The sequence below is a fragment of the Rosa rugosa genome, chromosome 1 (assembly GCF_958449725.1).
Source record: "Rosa rugosa chromosome 1, drRosRugo1.1, whole genome shotgun sequence".
In the NCBI taxonomy this organism is placed as follows: domain Eukaryota; kingdom Viridiplantae; phylum Streptophyta; class Magnoliopsida; order Rosales; family Rosaceae; genus Rosa; species Rosa rugosa.
Genome location: NC_084820.1, coordinates 41,163,447 through 41,169,382, shown reverse-complemented (window position 1 = coordinate 41,169,382; position 5,936 = coordinate 41,163,447). Strand labels below are relative to the sequence as shown.

Below are 5,936 nucleotides of genomic sequence, written 5' to 3'. Positions count from 1 at the left end.
TTGTGAGTTTGGATTGGACTTGTTCGAAACATGCTATCATTCACTGTATAACTTAAGTTCTCCACATCTTACTTAGTCATATGAGCGTTACATGTTTATTAACCATGGAATTATCTATGCGATTTTGATTAAGTGTTTAACGTGAAAGCCATGAGTTTGGAGTCTCTGAGACAACAGTTAGGGGCAGTAGAGTCATTTACTTGTTTTTTGTCGAGTCTTTGTTCTGTTTTGTATTTCTGTTTTGCTAAGGGACTAGCAAAAGCTAAGTGTGGGGTATTTGATAGGAGCATAAAGTGCGACGATATTATTGAGTATATGCCCCATTTTAGACTTGTTTCTCCCTTAAGTTTCGTGTTTTGAGTCATCGAGTCAGTTTAAGAGTCTTGTACAGTGTTTGGCGTAAAATAGGCGGAAAAATGCGAAATTTATGAAAAAAATCCTAACGGGATCAGGATTCCTTACCGTCGACGTTTTTTTGCGGTCTTTACATTAATTCCCTTTATTTTCTCTTAAAAAATCTGATATTCTCCACCTTTTTGTAGGAAATTTAAGACGTTTGACCAAGCAATGAAGAAGGGAAATAAAGGAGAAAGACGTTTCAGCTGGAAAATAAATAAAGGAGAAAAGACGTTTTCAGTTCGGGAATAAAGGAGAAAGACGTTTCAGCTGTTAAAAGACCCCATTATGAGAGGAGTTAAGGCCATAAAGGAGACGTTTTCAGTTGGAAAATTAAAGGAATTATGATGCAATCCCATCCGTCCAATGATGAAGGGTATGATCGACAAAAGCCAACCAATGCTCCCCTATAAATAGGCAACGTCCAGAACAGAATTTCCATCACTTCCTGGCCAAAAACTATTCCAAGACTCTGCCCAATTCACTCCTTAAACTTCCATCACCTACAAGACCGTGACCACCATCCATCCATCAATCTACGAAGTTCTTAGGCGCTGAGTCAAGGACGCTCCACCACCATAGCAGAGACGAGTTCATCACCTTGTTGCCAAGCCGCTGAGGAAAGCTTCAAAGTGTAACTATGACTCTACTCACAATTTTTGTTTCGGTTTTGTGTGTTCGGATTTGCGAGTTGTGTAATTGGAGACATGAAATTTTCAGAATATTTTTATTAATATTTTTGAGATTTTCAATTTATTATTGAGTTAATTTCGAGAATTCTTTTATGATGCATGTTACAATCTTGTGCCCTTTTATGTGTTTAGGTAATTTTCAGAGTTAGGTTCATAAGTTTGCATGCTAGAATCACGTTGAGTATTCTTGTGTGTTTGCATAATTTGCCAAGGGTAATTGTTATTTGTTAAGGCGCTGAGTTAAACAAGTAGCAATTAGTTCTAAAAAGTGGTAAAAATCATGCTTTAATGATTAAACGATTCTGGAAATTACGTGTTAAATTCTATGAGTAATGGTTAATTTGCACGTGTGAGTTGATTCGAGGGTTAGATAATACTACTAGTTAAGAGAATTACGCTGAGTGTTTTCGAAAATTAGTAGTATTAGGCTTGGTAAGGACTTTTCCGATCCAAACCTACATTAGAACGAATCAGATAAATGGATTGATCCGCTGAGGCTTTTCATTTGGGCTCTTATCTAAGCGTTTAAGATGGGCACATTTTTGTAGCATGTTGAAATGGATTTTCTGTTTTTACACTTAGTAATTTCTGAGTGGTATTGGTCTAGGTTAGGGAAGTCGATCATTGTATATAGTTTTATTTGTTTTGTTTTTATTTTAAATAGATTAGGAACCAAATCTCAAAAACCCCATTTTATTCTTTTATTTGTTAATTGACCTTTTTGTGTAGGTGTACCCTACAATCCCCGGACTGAACGATCCCTGCTTATCCTATACTGACAACTACATTTTTGCAGGGTTAAATTGTGAGGCTATTTTAGCCGCATCAATGCTATGCTGTTTGGTAAAATGTCTAGAAGCAGCTTTTGGTCCGAATTGATTCTCCTAGAAGCTGAAATTGGGAAGCTACAATTTGTAGCTTTTGAAGACCTGCTTTGGGAAAACACGGAGCATGAACAGTACAGTTTAATGAAAATTTGGAGAACTGCCAATTCTGTCCTCCTCCTTTTCTAAAAATTACATCGAAACAGCAGACCCATCGCGGCAGACGTCTCATTCCACATCTCCTCCTTCCTCTTCTTCGGTGTCTGGTTCTCCCTAGTCTTCTCTCAGATCGCCTTCTTCTTCTGCTCGTCGCTGGTGACCTCATTCAATTGGTGGATTGTCGCCGCCTTCCTCCGCGCCGATTCCACCTTCCTGCTACGCTATTCCTTTTGTCCTCCATGTTCTCAACTGTGTTCCTCTGATTAGCCGCTCGCTGAGAACTGCACAACCGATGTTTTACCCGTATCTGAGGACTCTTGGCAACATCAGCTCCTCTGGTGCAACCGATTTGCGGGTAATTCCTTTTATGCTCGGATTTATTCTTCGCCAAATTTTTGTTCTTCGTCCTCAGTTTTTATTATGAATTTGGATGATGGGTTTGTTGGATTTTGGTTGTTCTTATGGGTTTTGTTGTTCCCCCGACAAAGAGGAGGCGAGAGTAAAAAAGAAAGAGAGAGAAGAGAACAGGAAATAAGAGAAAGAAGAATAAGAAGAAGGAGACGAAAAGCTCTCTGGGTTTTCTTTGATCTGTTGGTATTTCTGGGAATCTGATGTTGTTTTTGTCTCAATTTTCTGATTGAACTTCTTTCTGGGATTTCTTATGGTTCCTGTATTTGTCTTCAGCTGACCAAAGGAAGATTCGTCTTCAGCTGACCAAGCCTGTTACTTAGCCTCCATTGGTATGGGGAGTTTGCGGAGCTACTGCCTCTGGTATGCTCCTTGCTTCTTCCTGATGGTGCCGTCTTTGCATGTTTATAATTACTATATCCCAAGCTTGAGGTGATAGGAGGCTAGGGTTTGTGCTTATTGAATTTGCGCTTATTTGTTCTTTTGGATTGGGATTGATTGCAATTATGTTTGAATTCAGTACATTACATCGGGACGGGACACAGTTCGATTCGAGCGGTAATTAGGGGACATCGTTCAGTTCAGTCGGACAAGGTGAGGGAATTTTTGGCCTTTCACTTGTATTCTAATCGATGACTTGATTGATTCAGATGCAAAATTGTGTGTAGTTAAGAAGAAGGGAAAGAGATGAAGAAGAAAGCTCTGGAATGGAAGAGGTTGGCAATGGAACCAGATGCTTCTTTCTCCCAGAAAATAACTAGTAAAACTTTAAAAGAACAAAATTGTTTGTTTTGTTAATTGCTTTAGTTGCATTTGGACTGTATCAGCTAGTTGCTTTAAGTTGTATAGTTTTGACCTCTCTTCCATCTGTTTTAGGTTTTCTTCCCCTCTAGTTAACAGTATGAGATTTTTCGTATGTTCTGAATTTCTGATTGATCTTTGCAGCTTTTAAATTTTTTCTGATTTAACTCTTGGCTGCTCTAACCATAGCTTCCTCTTTCATGGTTTTAGTTGGTTTACATTGTAGGTTCTGTTACATGACTGCCTATTGGTTGATCCTAAAGAGCTTGCAGACCCATCTTTTAACTCCCAGCAACAGAGGGAAAGGTGATCTTTTAACATTAGCTTACAATTGTGAATACCAATTTGATTCAAAAACCTCATTTAAATTACTTTTGTGACAAAACTGAATTAGGACCTAATCGACTACATAAATTAAAAACTGAATTAGTGTACTCTTGGACTTTGAAGAATGTTGTATGCCCCTTGTTCTTCTCATCCCCTTGATTCCAACTTGTAGAACATAAATTACTTGCACAATCTGTTATTTTTCTTGCCTTTGCGATTGCTAGTGACTGGAATGTTCATGATGCCAGGTTCTCACATCTTTTGCATCTGGCTGTGCTACCTCATTAGTAGTTGATAGGTGAGAGATTTCAAACTGTGACTATTATTAATGATCCATTCTCTTCCTACATATACTGCATCATTCTTACAAGTTCTCTTTTGCTCAGACAAGTCATTTATATATAATTGGTATATTCATTCTATGGTTGCTTTTTCTTTCTTATACAATCCATTTGTAGTCTGTTCTCATGTACGTCCCCCGTATTGTAACTATCATCTCTTTTTTATGTGGGCAGTAAGTGAGCTTTTTTTCACGATCAAAACGATGTTCCTTATCTTCCTCATCATTTCTTGTTCTGTCATTCCTATGTCTGCATCTATCCAAGCTTCCTAATGACAGCTATGGTCCCAGGTGAATCGAAGCAATGGACATAGTCAAGGCAATTACCAGCTCCTTTGAGAAAGGATGTTGGGGCACAAAGTCTCCAAAGAGTTTGAAGCAAGTTCATTCTGGGGCAGCTCATTTGTGCATGAAATTCATGGAGGACTGTTATATACCACTTTTTATGATTTTAAGTTCTTTCTTAATTGTATTGGTTTAGCCATAAATTTCAAATGCGATGCTTTTAAAGCAATGTATGTAATTGAATATCTTTTTTTAAATATATATAGGTGTTAAGAAATGCAATTGCACAAAGTCTAATGAATGCATCTACTAGTTCCATTTAGTTGCAAATTTCAAGTGAGTGTAATGGTTCCCGTTGAACTATGGTCGGGAAATTAATCCAAATATTCTATATTTACTTTGTGTAATAGTAAAACATAATATGCATATTGAAGGGTTTAATTTATTCGGTCCAACCAAGGGTAGAAGAATAATACCTCATAAATTTTTTCATTTGGTATGGTTACATAATCAAAAAACAAAATTATGTATTTTAGTAGCATATCTTACTATGTATGCCCATTTTGGTAATTATACACAGCCAAAGCACTTTTGCCTTGCAACTTACCAAACACCTAGAAATTGCTTTTCGTTCTCACAGCACTTTTCAAAACAGTTTACCAAACACCTCAGCTGCTTCCTCTCACAGCAAGTTCGGAAGTGCTTCCTCTCACAGCAAGTTCGGAAGTGCTTCCTCTCACAGCACAGCAATCCCAAACTAAGCCATAATCAAGGACGCAAACGCGAACAAGTAAGTAAACGCAAACGCAAACGCAAACGCAAACGCAAACGCAAATGCAATTAAGGAGTATGGCGAACGCGGAAGCATATGGAAGTAAGTAATCATCGCGGTCGCATGGTGGGCCATCAGCCCATGCACTACCAATATTTAAGTCAACCCAAAGCCATAGTGGACGTGCAATATATGGAAGCATGTGATCATCCTTGATTGCAATATATGGAATATATATATAATTGTTCATGCATGGCAGAAGATCAATTAAGGAATGAAGCATAAATACATACACGCATGCAAGAGTAAGCCACCAATGCAATTACCTTGCCTAGAGGATGACTACATACGTCGAAGAGGCAATTAACCTTGCCTACATTCTAGCTACGACAGAGGATAATTATTAATTATTGCCTACGATAGTTATCAAAACTATTCAGTGTTTTGATTTGATTCAAAGGCCAATAACTGTGGCCTAAAATATATTATTTCATTCATATTTGGAAGGTGAATCTGCGAGCAGCCTATATATAGAGGCTAAAACAGAACAACAAGGGAGAACTCTCCAATTAATTTCTACGATTATCCAAGTCTCTCCGGAGCAACCTCTCTTACCGGTGACCACACTCTAGTCCCAGTCTCCTCAAGAGCCGACTGTCAGGGCCACCAAACCAACCCGGCGACCGTACTTCCAGTCCCAATCTCCCCAGGAGCCGACTGCCAGTACCATTGCCACCGATACTATCTCAACCAGCGAAGCAAGGGTAACGCCCTCGCAACCCAGCGAAGCTAAAGTCACGCTTTAGCAAACCCCGTGCTTTCTCCAACTTCCCAGTGATTGCTTTGCTTAGTCTACAACACTAAGTATCGATTCAGTGAACGCAAGAAATCACAACCAAAGCCCTTACCCGTAAGGCAAGAAGTCCTTTTTC

The 5,936-nt window shown here is 38.7% G+C and overlaps 1 long non-coding RNA gene across 4 annotated transcripts; it reads left to right on the top strand.

Annotated features, from left to right (window-relative positions):
• The first annotated feature begins 2,143 nt into the window (after positions 1–2,143).
• On the top strand, positions 2,144–4,340 carry LOC133737528 (uncharacterized). Of its 4 annotated transcripts, XR_009859865.1 has the most exons (8): positions 2,144–2,426; positions 2,560–2,665; positions 2,756–2,842; positions 3,000–3,073; positions 3,148–3,195; positions 3,507–3,586; positions 3,856–3,905; positions 4,239–4,340. It is a non-coding gene; the product is annotated as an uncharacterized LOC133737528 (long non-coding RNA). The 4 variants fall into 4 exon arrangements; XR_009859864.1 differs by lacking the exon at positions 2,144–2,426 and having other exon boundaries at positions 2,436–2,665; positions 3,156–3,195; XR_009859862.1 differs by lacking the exon at positions 2,144–2,426 and having other exon boundaries at positions 2,436–2,665.
• The last annotated feature ends 1,596 nt before the right edge of the window (positions 4,341–5,936 follow it).